Genomic DNA, 15,278 nt, shown 5'->3' on the forward strand with positions numbered 1-15,278 from the left:
TTGGTGTACGACTGTTTCCATGTCACAAGCAGAAAGTAGAGGGATAGGAGGAAAGCAGCCGTCAATTCCCAGCTTCCAAGGTATTTGGGGGGGGGGGGGGGGAGTATCAACCGGCATATTTTGACCTGTTTATCTTTTAACCCCTTCCATACGGTGCCGCACACGTCTTGATTATATTTATTGTAGTCGCCCCTCCATAATGACATTCTTTCTAATTCTTTTGTAATCGCATTTTCTATGGTTATCAAAATTCACGGGTGAAGAGAGAACGATCGATATAAGCGGTGACTATATTTTATGATGCGAGTATTATTACGACACGTTGTACGGCTGGCATTGGCTGCTGCCACTGAGATCTAAGTCCATGACGCCTACGTGTGCGGCACCGTATGGAAGGGGTTAAAGATGTTATATAACTTTACAATAGTCTAGCTTGTCCCGAACTCTACCTTGTCACACACACACACAAAAAAAAAAAAAAAAGTCCTTAAGTCTACAAAACCGTTCCTATAGTCTTAAATTCGTCATGAAAGTCTGAAAATCTCCCTAATGTTTGGTAGTCGTTCCTGAAGTCTGGGAACACCCACCCCACTCCTAAAGTCTGAAATACCTCCCTCCGCTCCTGAAGTTTGAAAACCCTCCCCCAGCTCCTGAATACTTAACTATAAAAAAGTTATAAACTAATATAAACTAGTAATATTTATAAACCATAATAATAATAATTAACTATAAAAATATCTAAAAACTAAAGTTAAAATAATAATGATAAATGTAAAAAAAAAAAAAAATAGTTGAAGAAAGAAAACTAGCGAAAGCCAAATGGTTGATGAATACGACTGATGGACAACTAACAAGAATATTGCAAAAGAAGACGAGAGAAGCTAGACGAATAATTAGAAAAAAGAAAAGGCAACAGATAAACAAAGAGCTAGATAGAATAGATCAGGATGCTAAAGAAGGCAAGGTTATGGAACAATATGAAGGGGTAAGGAAACTTAGGAAGGGATATCAACCAAGAACAAAGATGATAAAAGATAAAAATGGTGAAATTTGGATTCATGAGAAAGAGGTCATGGAACCATGGGAAGAAAGAATATTTTAGGTAGGGAACTCTTAAATAGACCTGAACCTGAAAATCCCTTGATTAGTAAAGATATACAAGGACCAGAGGATTATTACCTGGAGGAACCATCATCGCTGGAGGAAATGAGAAAATGCATCACAGTTTTAAATAGTAAAAAAGCGCCAGGAAAAGATAACATCCCAGCAGTACAACTCTTAAAATTAGGTCAAGTTTCACAAAGAAAATGGACACAATTAATACAGCTAGTATGGAGAAAGGAAAGAATACCATCATCATGGAATGAAGGAGTGATAACACCAATACATAAGAAAGGAAATAAAAACCAATGTATAAATTACAGGGGCATTACACTGTTACAGACTGGATATAAGATCCTTGCTAGAGTAGGTACTATATACCAGATTGAAGGTATACACAGTGTGTAATAGGAGATTATCAGTGTGGATTTACGAGTGGAAAGTCAACGATTGACCATATTTTCACATTAAAACAAGTAACAGAAAGCATGGGAGTAGAATACCATGCAATACCATTTGTTTATCGATTTCAAGCAAGCGTACGGCAGTATATACAGTGTATGGGGCATACTAAAGGAATTTGGAATACCGGACAAGATAATACCTTTAATATAAGTGTCTTACAAACACAAAATCAGTGGTAAGGGTTGATGGAAGATATTCGGAATGTTTCGAAATCGAGAATGGCTTGAGGCAAGGATGTGTGTTATCTTCTTTGCTGTTTAACTTGGTGATGGAGAAAATAACTAGGACAATGATAAATAGAGGTCGATGTAAACTGGACAACATTAAAGTCAATAATCTAACATTTGCTCATGATGTGGACCTAATTGCCCAGAGTTGAGATGATTTCAAAGATCCAATCACCCCACTAAGAGAGACAGCAGAGAGAGTTGGGCTGCAAATAAATTTCCATGAAACCAATGTGTATCAGCAGAGAGGAGAGCAACGTATAGGATGTGTTTTTCAAAGACAAGAGAATAGAGGAGGTAGAGAGTTTCAGATATCTAGGTGCGACAGTAACAAATAGAAACAGATGTTATTTTAGCCTTGTATCATTATTAAAGAAGAAAAGCACATCAAGAAATACAAAATTAAGAATCTACAATACAATCCTACAACCTAGTTTTATATGCCAGAGACATGGAGCTTAACAAAACAAATGGAACAAAGACTACTGGTGTTCCAGAATACAATATTGAGGCGAATTACTGGACCAGTTTTGGATGAAAATGAGAATAGGTGGAGAGGGCAACACAATAATGAGCTATGGGAAATAACTAAACAAGAGAAAATAACATGTTATACGTAGACCAAAATTGAGATGGATGGGCATGTGGCGCGTATGGAGGACCATAGAATGCCAAAACCAGTTATGATGGGTAGAATGCCTGGAACAAGACCCAGAGACCTCAAATGAGATGGATAGATGGAGTGGATGCAGAGATGGACAGAAGGGGAATATTTCAAATAACCTGGATGGAAGCAGCACAGGACCAAAGGGTTTCGAGAGGATTACTCTTGGCAGACCAGAATCTACACGAGGTTCAAGATCCAGCGGAGTAATTATAGAAAAACTATAATAATTAAAAAATATATAACATAATAAATCATTTATTATAATAAATAATAATAAAACTAGTTAAAATCTTTGTAGTTAAAACATATACAATTCAAATCTACACAATTCAAATCTATACAGTTCAAATCTACACAGTTCAAATCTACACAGTTCAAATCTATTTAGTTCCAACTATATAATTCCAACTATATAGTTAATACTATATCATAAAAATCATATAGTTAAAACCATATAGGTAAAACTATATAATTAAACCTATATACTTAAAACTATATATTTAAAAGCTATAAGTTAAATTTAGGAGGCCCTAAATTTAATGTCTGTTGAGCAAGGAAGGGAGAGGACGGAAGACAGAGGTGAGTGGAGAATGGTTGTATATGGATGATGTTGTGACTGCATAAGGAGGAATGGGCAGGGGGGTGGGGTAGTATGTGCGAGTAAATTTTTGACGCAGCCCGAAGGGATTTCTCCCCGTCCTCGCCTTATATGCAAAGGGGGACGGAGAGGGGGGGTCGCCGATTAAATGAAGCGGCCTCGCTGTGGATGTACTGTGTCTTGCGACACTGCTTCTGACCCAGGGCGGTGGGCAGGGTACAGGGATGACCCGTCATCCAGGAGGTGCTCAGATGAGAGGAAGGGTGGGAGGGGTGTGGAGGGTATTTAGGGATGAAATGGGTGGGAGTGTTTTTATGCCTTTCCCTTTTTGGCTACCTCCCTTGGAAGGGGGAAAAAGCCTTGGTATATGTATGTATGTATAAGTTAAATGCTCTAACTGTTGAAAACCATCACAAAACTATTTAAATAGTTCAAAACTATCAGAACAGTTCAAAACTATCAGATCAGTTCAAAACTATCAGATCACTTCAAAACTATCAGAACACTTCAAAACTATCAGAACACTTCAAAACTATCAGAACACTTCAAAACTATCAGAACACTTCAAAACTATCAGAACACTTCAAAACTCAGAACACTTCAAAACTATCAGGACAATTGTTCAAAACTATCAGAACAATTGTTCAAAACGATCAGAACAATTGTTCAAAACGATCAGAACAATTGTTCAAAACGATCAGAACAATTGTTCAAAACGATCAGAACAATTGTTCAAAACGATCAGAACAATTGTTCAAAACGATCAGAACAATTGTTCAAAACGATCAGAACAATTGTTCAAAACGATCAGAACAATTGTTCAAAACGATCAGAACAATTGTTCAAAACGATCAGAACAATTGTTCAAAACGATCAGAACAATTGTTCAAAACTATCAGAACAATTGTTCAAAACTATCAGAACAATTGTTCAAAACTATCAGAACAATTGTTCAAAACTATCAGAACAATTGTTCAAAATTATCAGAACAATTGTTCAAAACTATCAGAACAATAGTTCAAAAATCACAATTATTCAAACTATCAGAATAATTGTTCAAAACTATCAGGATAATTGTTCAAAACTATCAAAATAATTAAAACTATAGTTATGACTATCAAAATAGTTTAAACTATATATATAGTTAAAACTATGAAATTACTGAGAAATGAAGTTATAAACTATAGAAAGTTATAAACTATAATAATGATTAAGTATAATTAAAAACCATATAATATAATAAATCATTTCATATATAATAAAATTATATAAAAATAAAATACATATAAAATAAACTATATAAGTAGTTAAAAGCTATATAGTTAAAAGCTATAAGTAATATACTTTAACAGTTAAGAACTATCAAACACTATCAGAATAGTTCAAGCTATCAGATTAGTTCAAGCTATCAGATTAGTTCAAATTATCAGATTAGTTCAAGCTATCGGATTAGTTCAAGCTATCGGATTAGTTCAAGCTATCGGATTAGTTCAAGCTATCGGATTAGTTCAAGCTATCGGATTAGTTCAAGCTATCGGATTAGTTCAAGCTATCGGATTAGTTCAAGCTATCGGATTAGTTCAAGCTATCGGATTAGTTCAAGCTACCAAATAGTTAAAAACCATCAAAATAGTTCAAACTATCAAAATAGTTCAAAACTATCAAAATAGTTCAAAACTATCAAAATAGTTCAAAACTATCAAAATAGTTCAAAACTATCAAAATAGTTCAAAACTATCAAAATAGTTCAAAACTATCAAAATAGTTCAAAACTATCAAAATAGTTCAAAACTATCAAAATAGTTCAAAACTATCAAAATAGTTCAAAACTATCAAAATAGTTCAAAACTATCAAAATAGTTCAAAACTATCAAAATAGTTCAAAACTATCAACATAGTTCAAAACTATCAACATAGTTCAAAACTATCAACATAGTTCAAAACTATCAACATAGTTCAAAACTATCAACATAGTTCAAAACTATCAACATAGTTCAAAACTATCAACATAGTTCAAAACTATCAACATAGTTCAAAACTATCAACATAGTTCAAAACTATCAACATAGTTCAAAACTATCAACATAGTTCAAAACTATCACCATAGTTCAAAACTATCACCATAGTTCAAAACTATCACCATAGTTCAAAACTATCACCATAGTTCAAAACTATCACCATAGTTCAAAACTATCACCATAGTTCAAAACTATCAAAATAGTTCAAAACTATCAAAATAGTTCAAAACTATCAAAATAGTTCAAAACTATCAAAATAGTTCAAAACTATCAAAATAGTTCAAAACTATCAAAATAGTTCAAAACTATCAAAATAGTTCAAAACTATCAAAATGGTTAAAAACTTACAAAATAATTAAAAACTTTCAGTTAAAACATATCAAAAGTGAAAAACTATCAAAATAGTGAAAAACTATCAGGTTAAAACTTTCAAATTAGTTAAAAAAAAATAGAACTATATAAATAGTTTAAACTATAAAAGTAGTTAAACTATAAAGTTAAATTTATGTAAATACATAACTAAAAAATAGTTATAAACTATAAAACATTCATAAACTAGAAATAGTTATAAACTATAATCATAAACTAAAGTTAAAAACTATTATAGATAAAATTATAATAATAATCAAAAGCCTTATAACAATAATTTTATTATATAATATAAATAAGATATAAAAATAATGAAAATATTTATAAAATGTATATAAATAGTTAAAGGCTATATAGTTAAAACTACATAGTTAAAAACTATCACAATACTTAAAAAATCACAACTTAAAAAACCACAACACTTAAAATAACCACAACGCTTAAAAATCCACAACACTCAAAAAACCACAACTTAAAAAAATCAACTTAAAAAAAAGCAAAAAATCACAACTTAAAAAAATCAGTTAAAAACTAACAGTAATTAAAAACTTTCAGTTAAGCTATCAAAACAGTTAAAAATATCAAAAAAGTTAAAAATATCAAGTTAAATATCAAAATAGTGAAAACTATCAAAACAATTAAAACTATCATAATTAAAACTCAAAATAGTTTTAACTCTCAATGTAGTTTAAATTATAAAAAGTTAAACTATAGTTAGAAGTATAAACATACTTAAACCTATGTGAAATAGTTATAAACTATAAAACAATCATAAACTATAGTTATAAACTAAAATAATCAACAATAAAACAATCATAAACTATAGTTACAAACTATAATATACTATAAAAACAGTGGAAAACTATTAGTTAAAAACTATAATAACAATTAAAAACCATATAATAAATACTTTATAGTATAATGATAATTTATATAAAAATAATAAAATATAATAAAATAATATAACTATAGAGTTCAAAGCTATATAGTTCAAAGCTATAGTTCAAAATTATATAGTTCAAAGCTATATAGTTCAAAGCTATATATTTCAGAGCTATATAGTTCAAATATATATAGTTCAAAGCTATAAAGTTAAAAAAACAACTTAAAAAAATTACTACAAAAAAGAATCGCAACTCAAAAAAATCAGTTAAAAACTAACAGAATAAATAAAAACTATCATATTGGTTAAAACTATCATATTGGTTAAAACTATCATATTGGTTAAAACTATCATATTGGTTAAAACTATCATATTGGTTAAAACTATCATATTGGTTAAACCTATCAAAATAGTTCAAACCTATCAAAATAGTTCAAAACTATAAAAATAGTTCAATACTATAAAAATAGTTCAAAACTATAAAAATAGTTCAAAACTATAAAAATAGTTCAAAACTATAAAAATAGTTCAAAACTATAAAAATAGTTCAAAACTATAAAAATAGTTCAAAACTATAAAAATAGTTCAAAACTATAAAAAGTTCAGAATTATAAAAATAGTTCAAAACCATCACAATACATCAAAACCATCACAATACATCAAAACCATCACAATAGATCAAAACCATCACAATAGATCAAAACCATCACAATAGATCAAAACCATCACAATAGATCAAAACCATCACAATAGATCAAAACCATCACAATAGATCAAAACCATCAAAACAGTCAAACTATCAAAATAGTCAAACTATCAAAATAGTCAAACTATCAAAATAGTCAAACTATCAAAATAGTTCAAAACTATCAAAATAGTTCAAAACTATCAAAATAGTTCAAAACTATCAAAATAGTTCAAAACTATCAAACTAGTTCAAAACTATCAAACTAGTTCAAAACTATCAAATTAGTTCAAAACTATCAAAATAGTTCAAAACTATCAAAATAGTTCAAAACTATCAAAATAGTTCAAAACTATCAAACTAGTTCAAAACTATCAAACTAGTTCAAAACTATCAAATTAGTTCAAAACTATCAAACTAGTTCAAAACTATCAAAATAGTTCAAAACTATCAAAATAGTTCAAAACTATCATAATAGTTCAAAACTATCATAATATATCAAAACTATCAAATTAGTTCAAAACTAAATAGTTCAAAACTATCTAAATAGTTCAAAAATATCTAAATAGTTCAAAACTATCAAAATTGTTCAAACTATCAAAATGGTTCAAAACTATCAAAATGGTTCAAAACTATCAAAATGGTTCAAAACTATCAAAATGGTTCAAAACTATCAAAATGGTTCAAAACTATCAAAATGGTTCAAAACTATCAAAATGGTTCAAAACTATCAAAATGGTTCAAAACTATCAAAATGGTTCAAAACTATCAAAATGGTTCAAAACTATCAAAAAACTATAAAAATAGTTCAAAACTATAAAAATAGTTCAAAACTATAAAAATAGTTCAAAACCATCACAATACATCAAAACCATCACAATAGATCAAAACCATCACAATAGATCAAAACCATCAAAACAGTCAAACTATCAAAACAGTCAAACTATCAAAATAGTCAAACTATCAAACTAGTTCAAAACTATCAAACTAGTTCAAAACTATCAAACTAGTTCAAAACTATCAAACTAGTTCAAAACTATCAAACTAGTTCAAAACTATCAAACTAGTTCAAAACTATCAAACTAGTTCAAAACTATCAAACTAGTTCAAAACTATCAAACTAGTTCAAAACTATCAAAATAGTTCAAAACTATCAAAATAGTTCAAAACTATCATAATAGATCAAAACTATCAAATTAGTTCAAAACTATCTAAATAGTTCAAAACTATCTAAATAGTTCAAAACTATCAAAATGGTTCAAACTATCAAAATGGTTCAAAACTATCAAAATGGTTCAAAACTATCAAAATGGTTCAAAACTATCAAAATGGTTCAAAACTATCAAAATGGTTCAAAACTATCAAAATGGTTCAAAACTATCAAAATGGTTCAAAACTATCAAAATAGTTCAAAACTATCAACATAGTTCAAAACTATCAAAATAGTTCAAACTATCAAAATAGTTCAAAACTATCACAATAGTTCAAAACTATCACAATAGTTCAAAACTATCACAATAGTTCAAAACTATCACAATAGTTCAAAACTATCACAATAGTTCAAAACTATCACAATAGTTCAAAACTATCACAATAGTTCAAAACTATCACAATAGTTCAAAACTATCACAATAGTTCAAAACTATCACAATAGTTCAAAACTATCACAATAGTTCAAAACTATCACAATAGTTCAAAACTATCACAATAGTTCAAAACTATCACAATAGTTCAAAACTATCACAATAGTTCAAAACTATCACAATAGTTCAAAACTATCACAATAGTTCAAAACTATCACAATAGTTCAAAACTATCACAATAGTTCAAAACTATCAAAATGGTTCAAAACTATCAAAATGGTTCAAAACTATCAAAATGGTTCAAAACTATCAAAATGGTTCAAAACTATCAAAATGGTTCAAAACTATCAAAATGGTTCAAAACTATCAAAATGGTTCAAAACTATCAAAAGTTCAAAACTATCAAAATAGTTTAAAACTATCGAAAGTTCAAAACTATCAAAAGTTCAAAACTATCAAAAGTTCAAAACTATCAAAATAGTTCAAAACTATCAAAATAGTTCAAAACTATCAAAATAGTTCAAAACTATCAAAATAGTTCAACAATATGAAATTAGTTCAATATGAAAATAGTTCAAAACTATCAAAATAGTTAAAACTATCAAAATAGTTAAAACTATCAAAATAGTTAAAACTATCAAAATAGTTAAAACTATCAAAATAGTTAAAACTATCAAAATAGTTAAAACTATCAAAATAGTTAAAACTATCAAAATAGTTAAAACTATCAAAATAGTTAAAAGTATCAAAATAGTTAAAACTATCAAAATAGTTAAAACTATCAAATAGTTAAAACTATCAAAAGTAAGAAATAAAGAAATAATAAAATATAATACTATAAAATAATAAAACTATAAAGTTCAAAGCTACATAATTCAAAGCTATATAGTTAAAAACTATATAGTTAAAAACTATAGTTAAAAACTAGTTAAAAACTCAATTTAAAGAAATCACAACTGAAAGATATCACTTAAAATATTAACTTCAAAAATCACAACTTAAAAAAATAACAAAAAATCACTTAAAATATTAACTTCAAAAATCACAACAAAAATCACAACTTAAAAAAATCACTCAAAAAATCACTTAAAATATTAACTTAAAAATTAAAATTAAAAAAATCACAACTAAGAAAAAAAAATAACTAAAAAATCACAACTCAAAAAAATCAGTTAAAAACTAACAGAATAATTAAAAACTTTCATAGTTAAAAACTATCAAAATAATTTAAACTACCAATATAGTTAGAACTACAAAAATAGTTAAAACTACAAAAATAGTTAAAACTACAAAAATAGTTAAAACTATCAAAATAGTTAAAAATATCAAGTTAAAAATATCTAAATAGTTAAAACTATCTAAATAGTTAAAACTTGCTAAATAGTTAAAACTATCTAAATAGTTAAACCTATCTAAATAGTTAAAACTATCCAGTTTAAACTATCAAAATCGTTTAACCTATAAAAAGTTAAACTATAGTTAGAAGTATAAAAATATTTAAAACCTATGAGAAAGTTATAAACTATAAAGCAATCAAACTTTAGTTATAAAATATAATAATCAACTATAAAAACAGTTAAACACTATTATAGTTAAAAACTATACTAACAATTAAAAACCATATAATAAATAATTTAATATAGTATAAATAAAAATAATAATTATATAATAAAAGATTTAAACTATAAAGTTCAAAGCTATTTAGTTCAAAATTATATAGTTCAAAATTATATAGTTGAAAATAATAGTTCAAAATTATACAATTCAAAGCTATATAGTTCAAAGCTATATAGTTCAAAGCTATATAGTTCAAAGCTATATAGTTCAAAGCTATATAGTTCAAAGCTATATAGTTCAAAGCTATATAGTTCAAAGCTATATAGTTCAAAGCTATATAGTTCAAAGCTATATAGTTAAAATCAACTCAAAAAATCGCAACTCAAAAAAATCACTTACAATATTAACTTCAAAAATAACAACTTAAAAAAATCACAACTTAAAAAAATCACAACTAAAAAAATCACTTAAAACATTAACTTCAAATATCAAAACTTAAAAAAAAATCACAACTCAAAAAAATCACAACTCATAAAAACACTTAAAATATCAACTTAAAAAATAAACAAAATAATCACAACTAAAAAAAAAAACTAAAAAATCACAACTCAAAAATATCAGTTAAAAACTAACAGTATAATTAAAAACTTTCATAGTTAAAAACTACCAATATAGTTAAAACTACCAGAATAGTTAAAACTACCAAAATAGTTAAAACTACCAAAATAGTTAAAACTACCAAAATAGTTAAAACTACCAAAATAGTTAAAACTACCAAAATAGTTAAAACTACCAAAATAGTTAAAACTACCAAAATAGTTAAAACTATCTAAATAGTTAAAACTATCTAAATAGTTAAAACTATCTAAATAGTTAAAACTATCCAGTTTAAACTATCAAAATAGTTTAACCTATAAAAAGTTAAACTATAGTTAGAAGTATAATAATATTTAAAACCTATGAGAAATAGTTATAAACTATAAAACAATCAAACTTTAGTTATAAACTATAATAATCAACTATAAAAACAGTTAAACACTATTATAGTTAAAAACTATACTAACAATTAAAAACCATATAATAAATAATTTAATATAGTATAAATAAAAATAATAAATATTATATAATAAAAGATATAAACTATAAAGTTCAAAGCTATTTAGTTCAAAATTATAGTTCAAAATTATACAGTTCAAAGCTATACAGTTCAAAGCTATACAGTTCAAAGCTATACAGTTCAAAGCTATACAGTTCAAAGCTATACAGTTCAAAGCTATACAGTTCAAAGCTATACAGTTCAAAGCTATACAGTTCAAAGCTATACAGTTCAAAGCTATACAGTTCAAAGCTATACAGTTCAAAGCTATATAGTTCAAAGCTATATAGTTCAAAGCTATATAGTTCAAAGCTATATAGTTCAAAGCTATATAGTTCAAAGCTATATAGTTCAAAGCTATATAGTTCAAAGCTATATAGTTCAAAGCTATATAGTTCAAAGCTATATAGTTCAAAGCTATATAGTTCAAAGCTATATAGTTAAAATCAAAACTTAAAAAAATCACGACTTAAAAAAATCACGACTTAAAAAAATCACGACTTAAAAAAATCACAACTTAAAAAAATCACAACTTAAAAAATCACAACAACAAAAATCACAACAAAAAAATCACAACTTAAAAAAAATCACAACTTAAAAAAAATCACAACTTAAAAAAATCACAACTTAAAAAAATCACAACTTAAAAAAATTCAACTTAAAAAAATCACTTCAAAAATTACTACTAAAAATCACAACTCAAAGATTCACAACTCAAAAAAATCAGTTACAAACTAACAGAATAATTAAAACTATCAAAATAGTTCACAGATCAAAATAGTTTGAAACTATCAAAATAGTTCAAAACTATCAAAATAGTTCAAAACTATCAAAATAGTTCAAAACTATCAAAATAGTTCAAAACTATCAAAATAGTTCAAACTATCAAAATAGTTCAAAACTATCAAAATAGTTCAAAACTATCAAAATAGTTCAAAACTATCAAAATAGTTCAAAACTATCAAAATAGTTCAAAACTATCAAAATAGTTCAAAACTATCACTCCACATACCTCTCATCTGAGCACCTCCTGGATGACGGGTCATCCCTGCACCCTGCCCACCGCCCTGGGTCAGAAGCAGTGTCGCAAGACACAGTACATCCACAGCGAGGCCGCTTCATTTAATCGGCGACCCCCCCTCTTCGTCCCCCTTTGCATATAAGGCGAGGACGGGGAGAAATCCCTTCGGGCTGCGTCAAAATTTACTCACACATACTACCCCACCCCACACTTCCCCGCCCATTCCTCCTCATGCAGTCACAACATCATCAATATACAACCATTCTCCACTCACCTCTGTCTTCCGTCCTCTCCCTTCCTTCCTCAACAGACATTCCCCACTTCCCCAAACCCCCTTCACCCCATCCATCCACCTCATCCTATCACAATAGTTCAAAACTATCACAATAGTTCAAAACTATCACAATAGTTCAAAACTATCACAATAGTTCAAAACTATCACAATAGTTCAAAACTATCACAATAGTTCAAAACTATCACAATAGTTCAAAACTATCACAATAGTTCAAAACTATCACAATAGTTCAAAACTATCACAATAGTTCAAAACTATCACAATAGTTCAAAACTATCACAATAGTTCAAAACTATCACAATAGTTCAAAACTATCACAATAGTTCAAAACTATCACAATAGTTCAAAACTATCACAATAGTTCAAAACTATCACAATAGTTCAAAACTATCACAATAGTTCAAAACTATCACAATAGTTCAAAACTATCACAATAGTTCAAAACTATCACAATAGTTCAAAACTATCACAATAGTTCAAAACTATCACAATAGTTCAAAACTATCACAATAGTTCAAAACTATCACAATAGTTCAAAACTATCACAATAGTTCAAAACTATCACAATAGTTCAAAACTATCACAATAGTTCAAAACTATCACAATAGTTCAAAACTATCACAATAGTTCAAAACTATCACAATAGTTCAAAACTATCACAATAGTTCAAAACTATCACAACAGTTCAAAACTATCACAACAGTTCAAAACTATCACAACAGTTCAAAACTATCAAAATAGTTAAACTATCAAAATAGTTAAACTATCAAAATAGTTAAACTATCAAAATAAACTATCATAGTTAAACTATCAAAATAGTTGAACTATCATAGTTAAACTATCAAAATAGTTAAACTATCATAGTTAAACTATCAAAATAGTTAAACTATCAAAATAGTTAAACTATCAATGTAGTTAAACTATCAATGTAGTTATACTATCATAGTAGTTAAACTATCATAGTAGTTAAACTATCAAAATAGTTAATTTATCAAAAAATAAACTATCAAAGTAGTAAAACTATCAAAATAGTTAAACTATCAAAATAGTTAAACTATCAAAATAGTTAAACTATCAAAATAGTTAAACTATCAGAAGTAAAAACCATCAAAAGTTAAAACCATCAAAAGTTAAAACTATCAAAAGTTAAAACTATAAAAATATTTAACTATAAAAATAGTGAAAACTAAGAATAGTTAAAACTATAAAAATAGTTAAAACTATCAAAAGTTAAAATTATCAAAATAGTTAAATCTATCAAAATAGTTAAAACTATCAAAAGTTAAAACTATCAAGTTAAAACTATCAAAATAGTTAAAACTATCAAAAGTTAAAACTATCAAAATAGTTAAAACTATCAAAATAGTTAAAACTATCAAAATAGTTAAAGCTATCAAAATAGTTAAAGCTATCAAAATAGTTAAAGCTATCAAAATAGTTAAAGCTATCAAAATAGTTAACTATAAAAAGTTAATCTATAGTTAGATGTATAAAAATACTTAAAACCTATGAGAAATGGTAACTATAAAACAATCATAAACTAGTTATAAACTATAGTAATCAACTATAAAAAAAATTAAAAACTATTTAAAAAACTATACAAACAATTAAAAACCATATAATACTATAATATAAATAATATATATATAAATATATAATACTATAAAATAATAAAACTATAAAGTTCAAAGCTATATAGTTCAAAGCTATATACTGTAGTTAAAAACTTAACTTAAAGAAATCACAACTTAAAAAATCACTTAAAATATTAACTTAAAAAAACACAACTTAAAAAAATCACAACTTAAAAAAATCACAACTCAAAAAATCACATCTCAAAAAATCACTAAAAATATTAATTTAAAAAATCACAACTTAAACAAACATCTTTAAAAAATCACAACTTAAAAAACCAATTTAAAAAAATCACAATTAAAATAAATCAAAACTTAAAAATCAACTAAAAAAAATCAACTTCATAAAATCACAACCTACAAAATCACAACTTAAAAAAATCTCAACTTCAAAAAATTACTACTAGAAAAATCACAACGCAAAGAATCACAACACAAAAAAAAATCAGTTAAAAACTAACAGAATAATTTAGAAATATCAAAATAGCTCAAAACTATTACAAGAGTTCAAAACTATCAAAATAGTTCGGAACTATCAAAATAGTTCAAAACGATCAAAATAGTTCAAAACTATCAAAGGTTAAAACAATCAAATAGTTAAAACTATCGAAATAGTTAAAACTATCAAATAGTTTAAACTATCAATATAGTTTAAACTATCAATATAGTTTAAACTATCAATATAGTTTAAACTATCAATATAGTTTAAACTATCAAAATAGTTTAAACTATCAAAATAGTTTAAACTATCAAAATAGTTTAAACTATCAAAATAGTTTAAACTATCAAAATAGTTTAAACTATCAAAATAGTTTAAACTATCAAAATAGTTTGAACTATCAAAATAGTTTGAACTATCAAAATAGTTTAAACTATCAAAATAATTTAAACTATCAAAATAGTTTAAACTATAAAAAGTTAATCCATAGTTAGAAGTATAAAAATACTTAAAACCTATGAGAAATAGTTATAAACTATAAAACAATCATAAACTATATAGTTATAAACTATAATAATCAACTATAAACAAGTTAAAAACTATTATAGTTAAAAAACTATACTACAAATTATAAACCATA

The 15,278-nt window shown here is 26.3% G+C and overlaps 1 long non-coding RNA gene across 1 annotated transcript in view; it reads right to left on the reverse strand.

The window, feature by feature from the left end:
* The window catches only part of LOC143020769 (uncharacterized), a 76,022-nt gene that overhangs the window by 962 nt on the left and 59,782 nt on the right, over positions 1-15,278 (reverse strand). The window lies entirely within an intron of this gene.

Source organism: Oratosquilla oratoria, chromosome 40, assembly GCF_046742065.1.
Source record: "Oratosquilla oratoria isolate Oo_2021 chromosome 40, ASM4674206v1, whole genome shotgun sequence".
NCBI lineage: Eukaryota > Metazoa > Arthropoda > Malacostraca > Stomatopoda > Squillidae > Oratosquilla > Oratosquilla oratoria.